The sequence below is a fragment of the Haliaeetus albicilla genome, chromosome 11 (assembly GCF_947461875.1).
Source record: "Haliaeetus albicilla chromosome 11, bHalAlb1.1, whole genome shotgun sequence".
Classification (NCBI taxonomy): Eukaryota; Metazoa; Chordata; class Aves; order Accipitriformes; family Accipitridae; genus Haliaeetus; species Haliaeetus albicilla.
Genome location: NC_091493.1, coordinates 6046823 through 6069251, shown reverse-complemented (window position 1 = coordinate 6069251; position 22429 = coordinate 6046823). Strand labels below are relative to the sequence as shown.

The following is a 22429-nucleotide window of genomic DNA, read 5'->3' as shown; positions in this document are numbered from 1 at the left end:
TAGCCGGGTGTGGGCCCAAGCATAACTTACATTTTCTGTTTCATTACATGCTGAAGGGGGTTGCAGTTGCGTTAGATTGTCACACTTGGAGGAACAAGTCACAAAAGTAGCGCAATGTTTTGCAGGTAGAGTTCCTTATGCTTTTACTCTCAGCATTCCCCTTTCTTTAATTTTAGTAGTTCTTCCCATATTGTACAAATTACTATATGTAATTTTAAATCCAAATACTCTTAACATAGTATAATTTTTCATTATTTCTAATGGGGTTGGGATCCCAATTAGGCAAGAACTATACATTTCCCCAACTGAACTTCCTGATCCTAAACAGAAGGTGGACATGTTTGTGACTTCTCTGGCCAAGAGTTTCTAAATATTATGATTTCTATTCCATTGTGGCAACAAAAAATGAAGATTATTATTCCTTACCCAAATTATCAAAATATTTACAATTAGTCACTTCATTATTGTTTCTGAAAAATATTATGCTGTAACTTAATGTTGGGTCTTTAGTTTTAATTTCAAAGGTCCTTTTGGCGTTGAATTCCACAGAGGGGATGGTATCTTCTTTATTGTAGTATAGTGGATCCAGGATTCAACTCCCTGGAGCTTCACTGCAGTGTTTGCAGTCAGTAGCACTTGATAGGGTCCTCTCCCCTCCTCCACAAGTGGTTTGTTGTTCCACGTCCACAGATACACTGAGTCTCCAGGCTTGAAGGGGTGTACGGGTGAATCCAAAGGCACAGGAGCTTTAACCTGGATGTATCTACAGAGTTAATGACTTTGCCCAAAGATATTAAGTAATCCCCCAAGATCTGTTCTTTCAGGTGCATCTGACTATCTTTCCCTGTCAAGTTTTTAACACAAGGCCTTCCATGCGATATTTCAAATGGACTAATTTTCTCTTTTGTTCTAGGTGTTATTCTAATTTTAAGTAGTGCCAGATTTCAATCTGTGCAAGAAGTGCAAGACTTCAATCCATTTCACCTGAGTTTCCTGACATAATTTCCTAATTTTTTGCTTGATTGTTTGATTCATTCTTTCTACTTTTCCAGTAGACTTTGGTCTCCATGGGGTGTGTAAATCCCATTTTATCTGTAAGAATTTAGAAATTTTCTGTATGACTTCTGCTACAAAATGGGGTCCTCTATCTGAAGAAAATCCTTCAGGAACTCCAAATCTAGGTATTATTTCTTTCAAAAGCACTTTTACTACTTCCCTGGCTTTGTTGGTGTGACACAGGAAAGCTTCTGGCCAACCTGAAAAGGTATCAATGATCACTAATAAATATTTATATCCTTTACACTTTGGTAGTTCAGAGAAATCAATCTGCCAGTAATTCCCAGGTATAAAACCTCTTCTTACCTCTCCTGGTAAGGGTCTTTTTTGAATTGTGGGATTATTCCTCAAACAGATTTCACATCCTTGTGTAATATCTTTGGCAATTTTCAGCATGTTAATGCCTATTGCATATATTCTCACCATTTCTATCAGTGCTTCAGCTCCCATACCATGAGTTCTTTTCATAAGTTCCCTCATTACTTGAGGGGTGACTATACATTGTCCATCTGGAGTTTTTTACTATCCTTCAAGAGTCTTAGTACACTTTAGAAACTCAACCAATTTATCTTCTTTCTCTGTGTATTCAGGGACATGAACATTAAAAGTTCTTTCAGGAGCTAAGGCTGCTACTTTTGTAAATAAAGCGGCCCTTTTTGCAGTCTTGTTGGCCTGTCAATTTCCTTTGATTATATCAGTCTGTCCAGATTGGTGTGTTCTGCAATGTATCACTGCCATTGACTGCTTTGAGCAATCTCAAAATTTCTTTACTGTATTTTATAGGATTTCCTTGTGATGATAAGAATCCTCTCTCCTTCCAAATTGCACCATGTGCATGTATTATTCCAAAGGCATACTTCAAGTCAGTGTAGATAATTGGCCCGCTTTCCTTTGGAAATCTCCAAAGCTCGGGTTAATGCAATTAGTTCAGCCTTCTGAGCAGAAGTGTTCACTGGCAATGACATTGCCTCTATCTCTTCTTCCAGAGTAATGACAGCATATCCAGCTTTCCGTTGCCCTTTGATGATGAAACTGCTTCTGTCAGTGAACAGTTCCCAATCAGGATCTCGTAAAGGGAGATCTTTCAGGTCTGCATGGCTGGAGTGTACCTGCTCAATAGCTGGCAAGCAGTGGTGTCAATTCTTCCCCTTCGTGTAGGGGTAACACTGATGCTGGATTTAAGGCACTAGATACTTTCATTATTATGTCTTCTCGTTCGAGCAGTATTGCTTGGTACTGTACCAATTCTGCTCAGGGACAGCCAATGATGTCCCTTCTGTTCTAACACTGCTGTAACAGCATGCGGCACATAGGCAGTAATTTTCTGTCCCAAGGTCAGCTTTCGTGTCTCCTATATCAACAGTACTGAAGTTGCCACTGCCCTTAGGCATCCTGGCCATCCAGAATTTATTTTATCTAGTTGATTTGAAAAGTAAGCTACTGGCCTTTTCCAGCTTCCCAAAGTCTGCTCAAGTATTCCCAGCGCCTGATGTTCCCTTTCATGCACATAGAGTTCAAAAGGCTTTGTCAGATTTGGAAGGCCTAAAGCTGGAGCACTCATGAGAGCAATTTTTATTGCATCAAATGCTTTTCGACAATCTGGAGTCCATTCTGATAGCTCTCCTGCCCCCTTAACGGCTTCATAGAGGGGTTTAGCCATTAATCCAAAATTAGGAATCCACAAGTGACACCATCCGGCCATTCCCAGAAATGCTCTAAATTCTCTCTTTGAGCTAGGAGGTGCAATTTGACATATTGCTTCTTTTCTTTCGATTCCCAACTTCCTCTCCCCCTGGGATATCTCAAATCTTAAATAAGTCACAGTTGTCTGAACGACCTGCACCTTTTTCTGTGACACTCTATATCCTGCTTGCCCCCAGAAGTTTAATAAACTTTTGGTTGATTTTTTGCATTCTTCAGCCGTGTCTGCTCCCTGCAGTATTTCATCTACATACTGTAACAAGGTAATGTTAACTTCCTTACCTTGCCACTGCTCCAGTTCTTTCACAAGTACATTACCAAAAATTGTGGGGCTATTCTTGAATCCTTGGGGAAGCGCTGTCCAGCATAACTGCGTTTTCTGTCCTGTTGTGGACTTTCCCATTCAAAAGCAAACAGCTTCTGACTTTGTTCTTCTACAGGAATGCGAAAGAAAGCATCCTTCAAGTCCAGGACTGTAAAATAAACATTAGAATCAATGATAGTAGTTAGCAAGTTATAGGGATTAGGTGGCACTGGGTAGAAATCCACTACTATTTGGTTGATAGCTCTTAGATCTTGTATTAATTTATATTCCTGTGAATGTGGCTTTTTAACAGGTAGAATTGGAGTGTTACATTCTGACTGGCACTCCCTCAACAGTCTGTACTTGAGGAAGTTGTGTATGATAGGTTCCAATCCAACACGGGCTTCCAATTTCATAGGATACTGTTTTCATCTTACCAGCTTAGCTCTTGTCTTCAATTCTATTTTTACCTGTTCAGCCGATTTAGCTCTTCCAGGTTTCTCAGTTGCCCATGCGAAGGGAGTTACAGCATCTTGTATTTCCACAATGGAGTTGACTTTTCTTTGTATTCTGCTGTCCCAAGTAGTTCCTCTAACACGTATATCTGCACCGCCCAGGCATTATTTTGCGGAAAATGGACTCTTATTTTGTTTGCATTAAAAGTTTTTTGTGCCCCTAATTTACTCAACAGGTCCTTCCCAGTAGAGGTATCGGGCATTCTGGTATGTATAAAAAACTCCTGTACAAACATCTTGTTACCAATTTTACACTCAGTCTGCTGGGAAAAGGGTCTAACCTCTCGTTTTCCTGTTGCACCACCAGCAGCCATGGAATATTTACTCATAGGTCCTTTACAACTATTTAATACTGAATAAGTTGCTCCTGTGTCAACTAAGAACTTAACTATATCATTCCCCATTTTAATTTCAACCAAGGGTTCAGCTGGGAGCTCTATCTTTTCAACCCCTGGTCCCTGTCAATCAGAGTCTTCATAAACGACTCCAATTAATTCCCCCAGTATAGGTATCATTACAGGAGTTGAAGTCTGATTAGACTCTCTTTTTGGGCATTCATTCTTCCAATGTCCTTTTTCTTTACAAATAGCACACTGGTCTTTATCTAGGCGGGTCCTAATTTCCAGATTTCTTCCCATTCCTCAGCTCTTCCCTTGTCCTTGTCCCCTTCTAAAACCTCAACCTCTACATGAGGTCTGAGCCTTGACAAAAGCAGCAGCCAATATTGCTGATTTTTGCTTTCGATCCTTCAATTTTTCCTTTTAATTTTCTTTTTTCTCAACCTCCTCTATTATTATATGCCTTATATGCAATTTCAATCAACTGGGATATTGTCATCCCAGACATTCCATCCACCTTCTGTAATTTCCTTTTTATATCAGGTGCTGATTGTCTTACAAACAGGGTGATAAAAGTAATTTTATTAGTTTCATCTTCAGGGTCTAAATCTGTCCGTTTCCTGGCCGCCTTGCATAATCGTTCATAAAAAGCAGATGGATCTTCTGTTTTACCTTGTACCACTTGATATAATATAGCGAGTTTTTTTGGTCTAGATATCCCATTCTTTATTCTATACAGAATTAACTGGTGGTATTGCTTAATCATTAACATCCCTGTACTTGAATTCGCGTTCCAATTGGGCTCCTGAATTGGCAGAAACCAGTCAGGGCCATCTCTGCCATTCTGCCGTTCATTCTCCTCCCTTGCCTTTTCCATAACCCTTCTTTTTTCTGCTGGTGTAAACAAATTATTTAACAAAACTTGAATATCGTGCCAGTCTGGGTTATGGTTTTCAACAGTCATCCTAAAGGATCTATGCATTTTATCAGGGTTATCTCGATATGATCCTGAAGACTCTTTCCAATTCATCAAATCTGATGTTGTAAATGGTACTTTTACATGTACCAGCATACTGTTTGGACCCACTGCTTGGCGAAGGGGGACCTGAATTATGGGATGCTGTTGTGCTCAAGTTCTTCCTGCTATTGGACTAAAAGCTTCACTACCCCTTTTGCTATCTCCCCCCCCCGCCCCGTAACATTTTCCTTATCTGGATATCCTCCTCCTGTTCTTCCACTTTTAGGCACCTTTTCCCAATACTACAAGCAGAACAACACCTTGGTGCCTTCTTAATATCTTCCATCATCATCATTACATTTGAATCAGAAGTTAACAAATTACATTTTTTCCATATTTCATGATTGTTCCTTAACAAGAAAAACAAATCCAACATACACCACCTCATCCTGTTTATCCAATCTTCTACAAAACAACATTAGTTGTAAAATTGTGTTATAGTTCAACGATCCCTTTTCTGGCCACTTTTCCCCATCATCCAATTAATATTTTGGCCACCACTGAATACAGTACTCTGTCAGCTTCTTTTTTGTTAGGGGATCCCCTCCAAACTTGCCCCAACATTTTCAAATACAACCTAATGGGGAACAAGGAGTTTCTGCTGACTGCTGGGTGCCCATATTTCTCCCCAGAAAGAATATTCTCAACCAAGATTTCATATACTGCAGTCATTGATGTCAAACGTATATGATTAGCTCTTCCTATGCATGCAGATACTGTAATATCATATATTCCACTCGTCGCTGTCCAACGCATATGATATACCAATTGCACCAATTATACATCAAACTAGGAATATCTCTTTTAGCAGGTGTTGCACCGTTGTGTTGTTTACCCCCTCCAGCTGGGCAGAATACTCTTGGAGTCCCCAATCAAAAGCTTGGTGTGTGCTGGAGTCCGGAGAGCAGCGTCTCCCTGCTGGTGGCTGGCAAGTCGATCTGGGCAAGGCGTCATGGCAGTCCCATCTGGGTCACCAGAAACTGTTGTCCTAAAAGCAGATTCATTACCCAGTGTGCAATAGATCAATCTCACACACTCGGGAGAGATATTGCTTTTTATTCAGGCCTAGGTGCTCGGTGGAGTCTCCACAAATCAAGCACGCCAGATTCATCAGTTGTGCCTCTTTTATGTGGTACCAATCGCATATAATTTATTAAACTACTCCTACCTGTTACATATTCAGACTATCTAATGCATATGCATAGGATTATATAACCATAACACATCAAATGCCTCCTCCGCATGCGCAGGGATCTCGGGTGGTCTTTGGTGGTTGTTTGGGGAGGTATCCCCTCCTCACTTTGACCGCTAAGTTGCTCTGTATGATGGGGTCATTGGTTCGTTTTCCTGCCAAGAGGGATGCACCATCAATGAGGAAGAATAGAAAGGATCAGAATGATCTTGGCTACTTCTTCTAGGTATTATTAAAATTGTTTGAAGTTGAAAATGATTAACTAACTTAATTTAAAACAGCATTTTCTATACCCAACATCAATAGCAGGTATGCTGTCTCATTTCAGCTCCACTTAACCCCTGACTTTAAGCGGGTATAAGAGATTCGTGAGATGTGCTTCATAAGTTTATAAAAGAAAAAGCCTCACTGTGAAAGAGGGGAGGAAGGAACTGCAGCAGAGCTTCAGGCTGTCAAAGGCTTTGCTTGTACTTTTGCGTGTGCATCCTTTTGTCACTAGCTGTCCAAGGTGAAAATTAGCTCTCTGTCAAGAGAAGCTGCATCAGGAAGAGGTGTGCTTGATACTGGCCAATTTTCTTCTTTTTCCTTAGCTTTGCTTTCCTCCCTTATGCAGAATTTGCTGCCCAAGTCTCACTGTGTAGCTCTCTTGCTTTGATGCATACCTGTGGTGTACATTTGCAGTGACATGAGAAGAAAGTTCCATAACTGTAGGGAGGCATGGTGTAAGAAGGGAGCAGGCCACTGCTGGAAGATGACTTTGTCCATGTATCTAAACACTGTGTGAGCTTACAACAGGAGGTATGTTCTGTGTTGCATGCTTCCGTACCTTTCTCTTTCTGACCTTTGGATTCTCCCCAGAGCTAAATTTTGTTACTGCCTTTAGGTCATGTAACTTGTAGTTATAAAAGAGCTTTACTAACTTCTAAATTCTCATACCGGAGATTTCCTTGCTGAACTACCACTCAGGAGTCACCTGCTCAATAACCCCTGTGTCTTCCTCTTCCATACCCGACCCAGCTTGTTCAGTCATATTGTTTCCGTATTAAGCAAGAGGCAAAAAAGCAGCATTTGATCTAGTTTGCAAGGGTGGTGATAGGCTCTTTGTAAGCAGCTTGTGACTGCAGGGAAACCACGTGTGAAGGTGATACTGGTGTGACAGTATAAATCTTGCCCCTGTGACTCCAGAAATGCTGAATGTGAGCTGAAGGTGTAGATAATGTAACTAAATGTGAAACGGAAATGTCCCATTCTTGGTGTTTCCAAGTTTGTTTTCAGCTGTTGTGCCTGTGTCCATCCTTTCTTTCTCTGCTGCATCCAATGTTATAACCTAAAAATAAAATGTGTTGTGCAGAGGAATGAGAAACGAGATAGCACGACAGATTTCAGGTTTCATTATCATTGCACCAGTGTTCGCACTGTGCTGAGAGGCTTTCTTTTCTGGTCAGTGAAATCTGTCTAGGTCTAGGTCAGAGCAGTGCAGACAGTTCATCCTGAGACTGAGCTAATGCTCATCTGTTCTCTGGCCTGTCATTAATTCGGACCCCATATAAAAAACAAACAAAACAAAACAAATGGGAGATTGAAGAAGGCAAAAGGTCATTATAATTTCTCCGAGGTGAGCGTAACCCTTGTAAATCTCAATAGATTTATTTTCTATACTGCTACCTTCTGCAATGACTTGAAAAGGTCTCTTGGTGAGGCGGTGATGTACTGTTATGCCACTAATTTAAATCACTGACAGGGCACTGGCAATGGTTGTTTGGTCAGTGTGTGGTAGACTGATGACTTAATTGGACTAACCCGGATAGCTGTGTCATTTTAGAAGTGTTTGGAGAAGAATTTGAGTGGACAGGGAGGCTGAAGGTCACTTTTATATTCCAACCTCTTTGTCTACTTTAGTATTGACATGTAAAGTCAATGGTACGAGGCAACTTTGCTTATTGCTCTTTGTACTGATGGGCAGCAAAGACTGAAATCTCTATGGCTGTTAATTTGACACACCTGAAACCTTGCTACAGCACAGGTGCCATTTGCATGTGTTTCAGAATTAGGTTTTCTCTCCCAGCAGGTTTGGAAAGCCTGTGTCTTTGGAGAGAGAAGAGATCTTATTTTTAAAGATTGCAGGGGTTTTGTGAAACCTGGAGGTGCTGTGTGATCCTTTTGGTATATGAGAAGCCTGCCTTTCTGCCCCTCCTGAGCTTTCAAAGGTGGAAGTACAGTTCTTCTTTTCCTTTTTTTTGTTGTTTTTTCTTTCTTAAACTAAGACTTGAAAATCTTGTGTGACTTGCTGCTTTTGTTATTCGTACCTCAGGAAGTGCTGCAGATGGTTTTGTATGTTGCATTTGAGCAAACCAGCTAATTTTGGCACTTAATATGCCTGGTGTTAACTACTTTTCTCCCTGGTGTAAGAAAAAACTGCAAAGTGAAGTCTGGTTTTACTGTCATGTGGTGGTTGTGATGTGCTCTTCGTCTTGCAACTTCTTAAATACTAAGCAATAATGCACCCTTCTGCTTTTTAGAGCAAGACTGAAATTGTCTGTATTCTCACAGAAAAGCTGTGATTATTTCTGCAGGCTAGTGCCAGGGGTCTCACGAGGGACTCATAATAAACTTGCTAGCTTTTGCTTAAACTCTTGAGCCTTGTCTAGTATTCTTAAATATAAGTGTTGCACAAGACTAGTCTTGAAAAACAGTCTTGTAGGGCTGAAGTTAACGTCACGGAGGGTAAGCACCAAGTTGACCAGAGTTTATTCCAACTTACTTTCTTTGGGGTTTTTTTTTTTGGTATATTGGATTGTCTGGGTTTCACTACTTGGCAGTTCTGTTTGTCTGAGGTCTCTGACCACACCAGGCAAATTCCAGCTTGTAAGGCAGTATGAGTAAGGCTGATGTGAAGGTCCATGTGGGTTTTTTTTTTAGTACTTTACAAGGAAATGACTTATCAAACTGTAGGGCTTATTTTTGTGCACATACATTTTTGGTAATGTCAAAACTTGCTGGTTTATATTAAAAAACACTTTATAGTGTTTTTTAATATAAAAATAGAAAAGTAATAGTGTTACCTTGCTGTAAACCTGCATATAGTGAAGTTAACAGAGCAGGGAAACATTTCTTTACGTGCCAGATCACTGTTTTAAAAGCTTAACTTTTTTTTTTTTCTGTTTATATTTGGTTAATTCTACATTTGTAATGTAGCTTGAGATAAGGCCATTGATTAATTAGGCAGTTTATGGAAGTGAGGAACTGGCGCAAAACCAGCTTGTGGTTGGGAATTCCCTGGCAGGGGCAAACAATGAAACCACAACCCAAGAAAAGCATGCACCTGGAGCTCTGGCATGGGGAGCCTGCAGAGCTAAGTAAGGAAGCAGTACAGAAGAATGCACTAATCAAAAACTACTACAGAACCCGTGTAGTGGGGCTGGAGATAACTGTCCCCTTGCCCCCTCTTCCCCCCCTAAGCTAGGTATCCTGGCCTTAGCAAGAGGGTACAGCACATCTGATTTAGCCTTTGCTGCTCTACTAAAACAAGGATCAGGAATTGAATATGTTGAGTGCATGTCTACAGCATGTCTTTAAATGAGAAGAGCTTTGCACTCTGAGGAGATGCTTCTTTGCTGTTTTTGAACAATAACATTCTTAATATTCCCGTCTTCCAGTTCTGTACCCCTGGGATAATTGAGTTCTGCTGAAATGTGATTGTTCTTTGAAAATCTCCCCTGTCAACTGTCATGCTTTTGTCTCTGGTGACCGATGTGGTTAATTCCTCTTGTCTTAAATAACAGCCTAACTAACCTGCTTTGGGCAGAGTTTTACTTATGAGGTGGGTGTGACTACTGCAAGATTTAAGTGTAGTAGATGATCTGCTGGCTAGCTGTGTTTCACTACCACAAGTTAAATTGGGGACCAGGCTGCAGGGAAACTCCCTTTACTTTTATAGTGGTTTTCCAGAGGCTGCTTACTGGGGAAGACCCCACAGGTTTTGGTTTGCCCTGCAGCACCATCAAGTTTTTCTACTGATTAATGCAATGATCTGCTCTGAACAAAGTGAGCAAGGGTAAAATGGCACCCTTGCTTTGTCCTCTGCTTGTTCTCAACCTTGCTATAACAACCCTTTTTAGCATATTATTAAGAACATTACACTTGGCTTTTTGTCTGTAGTTTTGCTTTAGCAAAACAGTCTTTTATAGCTGTAGAGCCTTAGGAAGAAAGTTCCTGGCAATATCTGCAGGAGTTGCAGTTCTTTACTGTGCAACTGCTGAAATCTATGTCTTGCTTTAATGTTTCTCAGAGCTAAAATATTTTCGGATAAACAAAGCATTTCACATACTGTATAAATCGCTTACAGGCAACCTTTACCCTCAGAGTGGAATGCAGCCATCATGAATGCTGCAGTGTGAACAAGGACCTCTAACAAAGTTGAGGGCCAGGCGTGGGATGTAGTGGGGCAACGTGTCATATCTAAATGTTAATTTTGATCGGCATATCACACACCAAGCCATTTATTATATGAAAGTCACTGGCATCTACAACCAGATTAATTTTTATTTATGGAATAGTTTACAGTAGTTTTTCTCCCCCAAATTGCCACTGAATATTGCTGTGATTGCTGCGTAATAAGTAGGAGCAGCTAGAAATGTATTTGAGGAGTGCTGGCTTAACACTAGCCCAGTCAGGTTCCACTGTAGAAAATAGACCACAAGTGATGGCAGAAATGCATTGGTAAGTGGATCTGGTAGGTGTGGTTTAGCACTGACTCTAGCAGATGTGCATTCTCCTGCTGTTAGCCATCAGCGTTGTCGTTTGTCATTCAAGCAGTGCCATGCTCAGCTCTGTCATCTGTTGGGATGGTCGCTGCTCTGTCTTTTTATTCTGTAGGCTGTCTAAGTCCTAAAGGAAATATGAAGTATGTTGTTGACTTTTGCTGAACGTTGCTAGTAGGCCAAAGTGATCAGCTTTTTGGTATATTGAGATACTTTACCAGAGATGATGCCTCATGAAAGAATGTAAAAATCCGTTGTTCTGCTGCTTTTAGTGCTTGAAAATCTTAGTATGGCTTTTTAGGAATCATGGAGGAACCTGCTGAGATACAGTCTCTTTCTGTGTAATTTTTCTTGCAGAGGAAAGGCGCATTTCTGGTATTTGTTATTTTACGGTAAAGGTCTTCTAAAACATCTCCCACGTGTTATTACATGGGGAAGAGTGTTCTCAACCTGTGGATTGTAACCTGGCTTCTGTTTACGAGAGAGAGCCGAGGGAGGAAACCCGACAGCTTGTGACAACTTAAAAGTTAGATAGTAGTGTAAACATACCTGCTTGAATCTGTAAGTAGCCTGGAAGCCAGAAACAAGGATTTCTTTCCACCCCGTCTGTGTGGGAGATGGGATGCGGCAGTGACTGGAATCCCAAGGAGTGGGCAGCGGCACGTAGGCTCCCCTCTCCGGACGTGTCAGACTCCTTGCCAGATAATGTAATGGACGCAAAGAGTTTAAATAGGATCAAGTTGGGCCGGGCGCGGGGGGAAGCTGAGTAAGTGTTTGGATGAGAGATTTCCAGAGGGTTACTAAATATAAGCTCAGGAAACTCCTGGAGCTGAAAAGTAGTCAGAGCCTCAGACAGAGCCTTGTCTGACACCGGGCATGGTGTTTAGCTGCCCTTACACGTTGATTCGACTGATGTAGCAGAACAGCTTTGTGGGCTTGGGGGTTTTTATTGTTGCATGGGGATATCATGAAAATAAAAGCCTTGAAACTTGGGGTGACTGAATTTGAGGTTGTAATAGTGGAGGCAAATGCCAAACTTTTAGTTGTGTGACGGCAGCACAGAAGGGAATCTCTGTGAAAAGTAGTCACTGATCTTGGATATGCTGGCTTCAGCCCGGAGGTGCTGCGGGAATGACACCTTCCGTTTTTCCATTTTACAGCCTTTCTTTGGTCAAGTTTTCCTGGGCAGTAAGGTGAATTGAAAAGGAGGTTAAAATGGGATAGCTGCCCAAGCGTTGCATACGTGGCAGTGTTTGCTGTTCTGATATCAGTATAATTATCTTGCAAATCTTCTGTTTAGAAGAGACCCACATACAAAGTATTGAATGATATTTTAAGAGCTTAGAGGCTTAAAGAAGCCTCCTTTATAAATTTCAATGTTGCTAACAGCATGTTTTTGTATACTCAAAGGGTCTTTAAGTGCTGCAATAACATAGGGAAAGCTGCTTGGGCACATTTTGAGTGTATTTACCAGATGAGCAGAGAATGTGTGTAGGTTTTTTTTTTTGTTTTTTCCACTTCAGTGGAGGTCTTGGTGTGCTTCGTGAAGCAGGTTGTTTTTAGCTTACTTGCAAAGCTTGAGCAATGAACACAAAACTTGACAGCAGGTCTTTCCAGCTGTCCTGCTAAGTATCCGTTGACCTCCCTGCCCAGGAGAACTGTTGGCATCCACTGGTACTTCTGGAATTTGATGCACTCCACGCAAAGCACTGTGTGTCCCCAGAGGAGCAGCGAGGCCAGGGTGAGCTGCTGTGTGCCTGGGATGCAGGGTGGCTGACAAGGAGACATTCAGTCACCAGCGGAGGATCATATTCCAGGAGCAAATCTGGACTAACGTTCTTAACCCTGCTGAAGTGGAAAAAACACACAACAGATCAGGTTTTGTGCCCTGCTTATTTGCCTTAATCTCTTCAGACTGCACAGTCTGTAAATGACCCTGTCTCTCTGTTCTGCCCATCCTCCCTTTGAGATCTGTATGTAAGCATGTCAGCAACCATCCTGGTCTCCTCCTCTTCCCATGCCATCTTCACCACCACTCTGCAGGAACCATGTTCCAACTAGTGAAGTCTCATACACATAGTAATTGTTCTCGTGTTAGAAGCTGAAAAATATTAAGTACGAGAAATACAATTTCTCAACTCTCTGGTCGATGAAGGTTGCAACTCCTTTTGCCAAACCAGTTATTGTAATTTCTCTCTTTGTAATAGCTTTGTATCAGCTATTACTCTTTAAAGATGCTTGCAAAAGTGGAGTATGTCTAAGGGCCTGTTGTTTCAAAGCACTTGCAAAATGGGAAGAGCTGAGTTTAAACTGCTGTGGTTTTTTTCCAAGTCAGTAGGTAACTTGACAGACAAGCTTTTGGGTATGAACTCATGTATTTAAATACAGTGTGAATTCTGATGCTTGATGTTGCTTGCAGGTTGAGGTGAACCACTTCTGTCTCTCCTTAGCAGAAGCATGTAGACCATGCTTGTCATGGGGTCCTCTGCTTTCATCCCATTCTCCTCCAGCTCCTGTAAAGCCAGAATAGGTACCAGTCAATGGTAAATGATCCATGAGGTGCCAAACACCAGTTTGGTTGGTAAAAATAAGCAGTATAATAAGCAATTTGAAGTAGTTCCTATTGGTGGCAGAATATAGGGAACTTATTTGTGTAACTGTCTGTTCCAAGAGCAGCAGCGAGGGCCTTAACTCCGACCTGCATTCCTGATCGCTAACATGTTTGCATAATGAACTCACAAGGTATGTTGTATGAAAGGTCATGGCTGAAGGGAGGGCTTGTCATTTCCTAGTCACTTTTTGGGAAGAGGCATGTGACCTTTTATGAGTAGGTTTACTGATCACAAGTTGAGGGAGCCCTTGGTGGTTTTGCCAGTAAGCAAAGAGCGTGTGTTTCAGAAGCAAATGCAGCAGCAGACAGCATTGCATTCAAAAAGAAGTTAGAACAGTATGCCTTGAGATGATTATCAAAGCTGAGACTTTCAAGAAAGTCCTTCTAATAGATACATGTGTATATGTATGTATGCACTAAGTGGACTGCTAGTGGGAGCTGTGTGTAATGGAAACTTCCTTCCAAATATCGATCCAGAAAATACGATCTCTCTAAATAACAAGACCTTGGTTTTTTATAACCTGGGGAAATTATCTAGATAGGTCCAACTGCAAATATCCTGAAAATGACCTAACTATGAGTTAGTTGCAGTGTGCATTTCATTTTATTAATGTTTTCTAACCTAGTAATAACTTGCTTTTTTAGAATTAACTTATCTTAGCTTTTTATCATCAAAGTATTTTCAGGTGAATCTGGGAAATTTGAGCATCTCACCCTGCAGGAACAGTTGAAAATATCAGTATGTACCAAGTTGCTTCTCAATGTCCTGGCATCCATCTGGTGTAAAGATTTCCAAGTATCTCTGGGGCAGTTGGCATCCTAAGTGATAAGGAGACTCATAGCAATGTTGGGGCCAGATTTGCGGAGAGCAGCGTGTCCTGTAAGGTGTTTTTTGGAAGGCTGAACAACAAGACGGTGGGGAGGAGGTCTGAGAAAGGGAATGATTATTTTGGGAACAGGGAGAGAGACTGTCTTCTGTTAATGGGATTGCTATTCATTGTGTAGTCGTGTGTTAGACCTCCTATGACATGACCTAAAAATAAATCCAGACAACAGGCAAAGGGGGTTTTGGATCTCGTTGTTTCTTAATGGAAGTGAATTCCCCCTTTGTTATATCTCCCCCTCTCTCTGCTGTAGATATTTAGTAAGAGACCTCAAAAGTTTGTCATTTAAAATGGTGCTCATGCAGTCTTTTTTTCCCCACACTTCTAAAAATTGTACTTCACCTTATTTACAGCATAAAATGGAAATCAAGACTTGGTGGTGTATTGGCTGGCTTTGTACAGGCTAGTGCAAAAAGTACACAGATGTCTTAGATGTGAGGCTGAGCACAGTTGTGTACTTCTGTGCTAAAAGTGCAAATTTTAATAGTGAAGAAAGCATGCTTGCTGCAAACAGTATCTTTCATTTGTCACTGAAGTCTTTTGAGCTTTCTCCCCTCAGTTTTGTTCCCAGTCCCCCGTTCAGGTCACTGGGATGCTGGAAGAACTAAACAAAGGTAATCCCATGAATAAACCTTGCTAATTCACAAAATTATGTTGCTGTCAGTTGCGATAACAACAGTTCTCTCAGGGCTTTGGGACACTAGGAATGAGTTTGCAGCATGCTACCTGTTTTGCTACCGTCTTTCCATACAAGAAAGATGAAGGGGATGTTTCTGGGTTGCCTTCCTTAGTGCTTCACCAAGCACTGATGAAAAATGTGGTGTGTCTGCAGGGGGGATTTATCTCTAAATCTTCCTAAAATGGAAATGGGAGCTAAAAATAGTCTACTCTCTTATAATTAAAGACAAAAATGTAAAATGGAAGTTACCCTAAAATATAATAGCAAAAGCTGGGGGGGAGGTCGTATTTAGATAATGGTTCCCTACTGCAGATCTGTCTACATAAAACAAATGATCATTCTTTTCTTAAATATGCTTTCACTGGGAGTGAGCGCTACATTACATTAGCTGTATGATTTTATTGTCTCTGAAGGAAGAGTGCAGAGGCAAACAACTGTAGATTAGGAGCAATTTGCAAAATAGTCCAGTGATTAGCATGCCTTTGGAGATGTTTTCTGTGCAAGAACTGCATCACAAATTTTACTGGCTTCCTATGTTCAAAGAATTAACTGTGAGGAGGATTAAAATGACATCTTGGACATCGGCTAAACATTCTCTTAAAAACCCTTACATTGTCTTTAAATCAATTAATTTGACTCCTTTAATCCACAAGCATACTGGGTTGGCAAACTCATGCAAGTGATCTATTTGGGCTGAATTTCTCCAGTGTATTTTAAGGACTGCTTTAGTGTGTCTGGCAAACGAGAAGCAAACATGTCAGTGAAATGTGGAAATACGCCTGCATTCCTGTGCTAGGGTGTAAAATGAAAATGCTGCTCTAATCACTGAGGTGCCTTTTCTAAGTAGTAGTCTGCAGCCGGTTAATCCAGCCTTTGCAGACAATCCTGATCCTTGCTGTTTATGTTGGGTAAGAAAGTAAGACAACAGCTTTGCTCCTTTTGCAATAGTGCTGCTTGCGTATATGTGTTGAGTGGGAAGGAAAAGAGGAAGAGGAGAATCCTCAACTCCAAAGCTTCATGTCTGTGCTTTGCAGGCACAGCTGGTGTCCAGCACAAGGAAACATTTTTACTTCTGTAAAGTCTTGAAAAGTGGCCCCCAGTACTTAGGACACTTACTCTCCTAAATCATGTGGACAGTTGGTTTTCTTATAATTCTGTATGGATAATAAGGATGGTAGCATTCATCTACAAAACATTGGAATATTAATAAAATAAATTATTTGCTCTTTCTGGAAATCCTGCAGCTTTCTGCAAGCTGTAATCAATTTAAATCCATTAGTCAGAGGTGCAGCTTCAACTCTAAGCCTGTCCTAAGCTCGAGGCTGTGCTGATTACAATTTATTAGATCAGGTATTGTAAAATAGTGCATATATTCTGAATAAGCTAGCAATGCTCTAGAAGGTGTTTGGGTGCTATTGACAATGACTGGTAGTTCTTAGCCATCTTGTATGGAGAACAAGACTGGCAAGTAACTTCAGACATTAATCTTCACAGCATCAAACCCATCAGAATTTCTTCTCAGCTGGTGCTTTTGCATTAAAGAAATGCTGCAGATGTTAGAGCAAGTGGTATCACAGACAGAGCTGAACGTTGTCACGTTATATGCTAAAATAAAAGTGGGTTTCTCTCGTGCTGTTATGGTTCGCTATTGCTTAGCAACTCCAGAAGCTGAACTGCTTCCATAAAGATATTAACATGCAGTTTAAGGAAAGCGGGCCCTGGACTTGGCAGCCTGTACCCCAGCAGAGCAGAAGCCACCGCTGTGCAAACAGAAGGGGCTTCCTGTGGGGGAAGGAGCAGAGGATGGAGGAGTTTGGCATACAGGCTAATCGGCTGAGGTAACATAGACCTTTTATTTTCTGAAAAGTGTGTAACAAATGTTATAGTTTTTAAAAAAATACAATGAAGTGCTGTGTGTGCCACAAGAAAAAGACAAATGAGCTCTAATCAAACCTTGCCATACAGTTCTGCTATCAGCGAAACTTTGGTAATAAACAAAGGTAACTGTTGGTGTGAATTGCTTCTACTTTATTCTAACTGGCTCAGAAATAATTCTGTATGTGGCAGAAAATATGTCCTTAAAGGGTCTGTATGGCTCTATACTGGAGAGTAAGAGGCTACAGCTGGTATCAAGCATCTTGGGAGTGCTCGTGGTGTTCATCAGCACACGCTGATTCATTACTTGCTCATCGAAAATGTCTGTTTACGTTTGAGTGCCCGTTTATGCTCCATCATCTCTTGGATCGAGGGGGAACTGTCCTTCCTGGAAGAGTGGGTACCCAGAGTTTGGAGCTTTCCCTCCAGATGCAGGGAGGGGTATGGCAGGCTGGCTTTCTCACGGTTCATGCTGGTGCCACTCTCAGCAGATGGGCGGCTTTTTGGGCTTCATAAAACTTGGCAGATGAGCGAGCGCCTGTGAGCAGAGAGTGTTTGGGATGTGTTTGGGAGGGTGGCTGTTCTTACGAGATAAGAGTGCAGTTACTCATAGAAACAGGGCCTTCCTCCTTACTGAAGACGTGCTGGTGGGTGTTCATGGGATAGATAACTTCTCTTACATTTTGTAAACATTAGCTCTTATTACTACAATCCTACAGCAAACAAGGCAGGATAGCAAGGCTTTTACTGAGCAGCTCCGCTGCTGGCAGTGTACCATGGTTCTATCTGGATGAACAAAAGCCCTTTGACTTCCACCTGTTACAGAGAGGAGTCTTCTGGCTGCTGGAGGCTGGGCTGGTGGGTGCTTAGGGTAGGTGTTTGGAGGGGGGGGCTGATGGCACCCTCCCCAAAGCACTTTGGTGGATTAATCTTGAAGGTGAGGCAAGAATGCAGTGTAAAACCCAGAAGTGAATTTCCATCTAATCCTAAACATAGCTAAAAAGGAGTCCAAGAAAGCAGAATTGCCATGCTGCAGGCTGCTTGCTTCCTGGCAGTCCGTTATTTGGATTTGGTTCTGCTTCAGCAAGCAGAATATGACACCCCCCCCCCCCATCCCCTGCCCCAGTATTTGAATCGGGATGTGTGGATCGTAGACTTCTAACTAATGTGAATGGAGCAGGAAGACCATCTCGTTTTCCCTTATCTGAAAGTTTAATTGAAATAGCCCTGCAGAACCCCATGCGAGAGGGGGCTGCTTCACTTCCGAATCTCCCCTGGGGTGTTGTCTCCCTTGAAAGCTGGGGAAGGTTGGATGAGAAGAGTGTATTAGCTTCCCAGCCGTGGGGCTGAGTGGTTTGTCTACTGCTGCCGACTCTTTGGCTGTGCAAAAGTTAGGTAACAGGGATGGAGAGAAGCCTGTTAGCTGGGTGCTGACACTTGAGGATTTTGGTCACGTGCATTTTGATTTTTACATTTTGTTTTGCTTCAGTGCAAGTGCTTCCTCTCTCTCGTAAATGATCTTGATTATCTCGAAGACTAGCAGAAAAGGCTTTCAGCTTTCCTCCTTTGCTCCCCCTGCATCAGCTTATTTATCAGCAAAACCTGTTATCTTGTGTGATGCCTGGTTCAGAGCCTGGGTGACTTTAACCAGCTTCCTTCAGAGAAAATTTTGAGATTTATTTAGTTAGTTTATGCTCCAAGTGGCAATGTGTATCCCAAGAGTTGTTCTGCCTGATTGCTCTTTTGTTAAAGAAAAGGTGCTCTGGTTATCACTGGAACTGAATATGGCTTTCAAGAGTGAAACACTGAGATTCCTGTGATGTTGGGAGCAGACAGCTTGTGGTCTGTGGTGCCCTTGGGCCAAATCAGGTGGTCAGTGACCCATTTCTGGCAGCTCCATTTCCCACATTGTTCTGGGGGTGGCAGTCTCATCCAAACCACTCTTGCCTGGTGCAGGCTGGGAGGAAAATGAGTGTATGCCCAAGATAAGCTCCTGCAGGAAGACTGGTCCATGTGGGGAGTAGCGGATCTGCTCTCTGTGGGATGCCACAAAATGCATGAAGAAGCATTCCAGGCCTTCTTCAGATCCAATGAAAGCTGCTTATAGGCCTCTTTGGACACAGTAATCTTCTCTCTTTCTGTGCTCTTTGGGAAATATTATTTTTAAAATGCAGCTGTCCATGTTAGCACAGTCTTTACTGTATATCCCAGCTATTGGTAGACCTTGACATCTTCTTCATATTGTAATAACTCCTGATATTTTAATAGAAGGCTTGCTGTTAGCTCTGCTTCTTAATAAATAATTATTTTTATTTGGTGGTTTGTTTTTTTTTTTTTTTAGTGACTCTTATGACTCCGTGAGAAGCAGCCAGCAGCAGGTCTTCTGAGCTTTGACTCTCATTCATAGTGAGCTTCTAACCCGATGAATCAAGTGCTCTGGCTAGAAAAGCAATTTCAGGTAAGTAAATGAATTTTGCATTTTCAAGCATGTGTTTTTTTGGAGTGGTGTGTTTTTTCAATACTTTGTTTACTGTAAACTGATATTAAATGTGAGCTGAATTTGGTTAAGTTCTTGGTTTGGACTTGCATGGGCAGATACCCATTTTGCTTCGGATTAATCATTTTTTGCGCATGTGCCAATGGCAGTGTTAAGCACTGGCAGCAGTCAGTGTCCCCACTTGTGTATTTGTATCGTCTGACTTGCTGTCCTACAGCTGCGTGGCACTGTTTCTTTTGGCACCTGTACTGGCTGCTTTCTTTAAGTGAGGCTTTCATTTAAAAGCATGGCTTAGTTGAGACTGTGATGATTCCCTCCATTTTCTGTTAGCTTAGACGTTGCTTGTGCCAGCCTGGCACTCTCTTCATTCAAGAAAAAAAAATTATACAAACAGTCTAACTCCAGTACTAAATTGTATAATCTTAGGAAAAGGCAACTGAAAGATCACTTACATCGGTTCCTTTTTCCTGCTTCCAGGTAAGGATAACTAAGAGCAAAACTTGAGAAGATGCAGGTTGTGTATAAATGCTCCAAAACCCCTACTTATAAGGAAATCTTTGCCCTTCTGGCTGTTGAAACTGGAGTGATATATTGGGTAGACAACCAGACTGGTGGCTGAAATGCCTGGTTTCTGTTTCCAATTCTGGCTTTCATGTAGATGAATGACCTGCAAAGAGAAAATAAATGGGGTGTATACCCTTTCTTGCTGCCTGTAGTTATGTTTTTGTCTTTTAATAATCCTTTGAAGCTGTGCGAGGATTTGCTGAAAGGCATCTTTTAAGATTTTTGTGATTCTGTTGGGTTTGATCTGTGCTGGAAAGCTCCATGAGTGATTTAGGAGCTAAAGGGGGAGGTGTCATAAGAATCAGAAAATAAAAGTGGAGCTATTGGGCATAGAGATTTTGAGAAAGAGTGTTTTTTAAAACTGTTACTTGTTTGTGTGTAACCTGAGTGACTAGCACATTGAATTAACCAAGTCTTTCGTGCCTTCTATTCTTTAGTTGGGAAAGTGCTGCCTTTTTCTCAAAACGTTCTTGAATATTAGTGAGACTGAACTGGCTGATTCTGAGAGGCTGTGGTGAGGGACAGAGCAGAAAAGCAGCTTTCAGTTGTGATTCTTCCTAATGCAGTTGTAATTCTTCCTGTGGATGCCCCGAGCAAATTTGTTTTTGGGAAAGTTTGTTTTAGCCCCTCTCCTACATATGTCACAGTACTGCATGCCTCTAAATCTCAAGTGTTGTACACTTAAGATGTTGAGTAGTGCTTCCAGAGATACTATAAGAAATACCTTCAGTGATCAGAAATAATGAGAAAAATACTGTGATTAAACATCAGTGCTGCTGAAATTGAGGGAACTGATTTTTTTGTGTGTCACACATAAGGTGAATTGTTATGACCAGGTTTTAATTTTGCAGTTGCTGCTTTCTGAAAGCTGGCATCTATGGGATATTTGTTCTGGACAAACCGTTATATCTAGACTTGTTTTCATCAGTCATGAGAAATTCCTACTTTCCCCACCCGCCTTCAACTATGTAAATATTAAGGGTAGAAGACACTTTTACTAGATGAGCCAGAAGCTCATGTCACTATATTGATTCAACTTTTATTTCCCACAGACATTATGAATAATGTAGTAATCTGTTACTTAAAGTTTAATGCAGATTTAATAGGGGTTAAACATCAACAGGTACAGTGCAAGAGGTGCAAGGCTGCTTTGTTCCGTGCTAAGTGAAAAAGTTTCAAACCAAACACTGTTGGGCATGTTGCATACCTTGTTATTTATGTGAAGATATTACTTGCAGGTGCCTTGGTATCTGGGACCCCTGTATTTTTTGTGTATTTGTCTCAGTATATGGCAACGTGCATTACAAACTTGTGGGGTCACAAGGCACACGGATGACTCATTGCTGCAATCTAGGGATCTAATACAGTGGAATATCAAGATACTGCTGTCTTTTCAATGGCTTTTTTTTTTCTTTTTTCTTTTTCCTTCTTGGTATGAGTATTATTTTTTTAAACAAAGGGAAAACATCCCTTTCCTCACTTGTTAGCTTTGCAGAACTTGAGCCTTAAAATAATCCAGGAAGCCTTTTGTTATGTAAATATACGCATCCTCCAGCTTGGCACTGTATGTGCTTGATATAGCTGCTTGCTGAATTCTCTTTTAAATTTAAACTTCAGTGGCTTCGAAGGAGAAACCTGACATTACTTTTATATAGCACTTAATGGTTCTGACCATGGCAGCTCTCTGGACTCAGAGAGCAAAGCAAACGCCCTGATTGCTGTATGATGACAATGTAACAGTGACTAAAGCAGACAGCGCAGTGTAAATCAGTGGTTTATGGCTGGAACTCAATTTCTGTGTATCATAATGATTTTTCTTTAAGCTTGTTACTGCTAGGGATGCTTATACCTATCAAATTTAACTCCATGGGAACAGAGCCTCAGTGTATGCAGTAGCTTTTAAAAATATTTTTGCCTAAGTTGCTTGTTCAGAAACAAATATGTGTATGAATGCAGCAAGGGCTTGGAATGGTTAAAATTAAATTCCAGTGCAGACTACTTGGTAGTTTAACAGGCACTGAGATTTGCAGCCATCAGATTTCCCAATCAAATGGGCAACAGTTGGCTAGTGCAGCTGTTTAAAAAAAAAAAAAAAATCAACAAAAAAAGCACCAACAAAAACCCACCACCTTGTGAAATGTCAAATGTGTGGGAGATAATCTCCATTAAAAGCAGTGACTGGTTTCTGGGTGTTGTCTTGTATGCTTAAAAGCACCTTTGGGGAAATTTATTAATCATGTATGTAACTGAAAGTTAATTTAGAGTTTTTCTGTACCCTGTGTGTAGGACATGAGTTCATTGTGACATTGACTTTTTAAGTAATACCTTTGCTGCTAGGAATGCCCAAGCTTAAGTTGCTGATGGCTGTAGAGGTGACGTGGCAGCTAAAGCCCAGGATCTGCTGTGGAAGCACTGCCTTTATTCACCTTCTGCAC

At 41.3% G+C, this 22429-nt stretch overlaps 1 protein-coding gene across 9 annotated transcripts in view; it reads left to right on the top strand.

The window, feature by feature from the left end:
• Positions 1–22429, top strand: part of SGMS1 (sphingomyelin synthase 1) — a 110877-nt gene that overhangs the window by 20003 nt on the left and 68445 nt on the right. For 6 of the 9 annotated variants that reach the window (XM_069795919.1, XM_069795913.1, XM_069795918.1 and 3 more), the window contains one exon: positions 19275–19391. The gene's annotated coding sequence lies outside the window, so the exon portion shown is untranslated. Of the gene's footprint in view, positions 1–6805; positions 6923–17784; positions 17805–19274; positions 19392–22429 lie in introns of those variants that run through there. The other 3 variants (XM_069795915.1, XM_069795917.1, XM_069795923.1) reach the window with 3 other exon arrangements.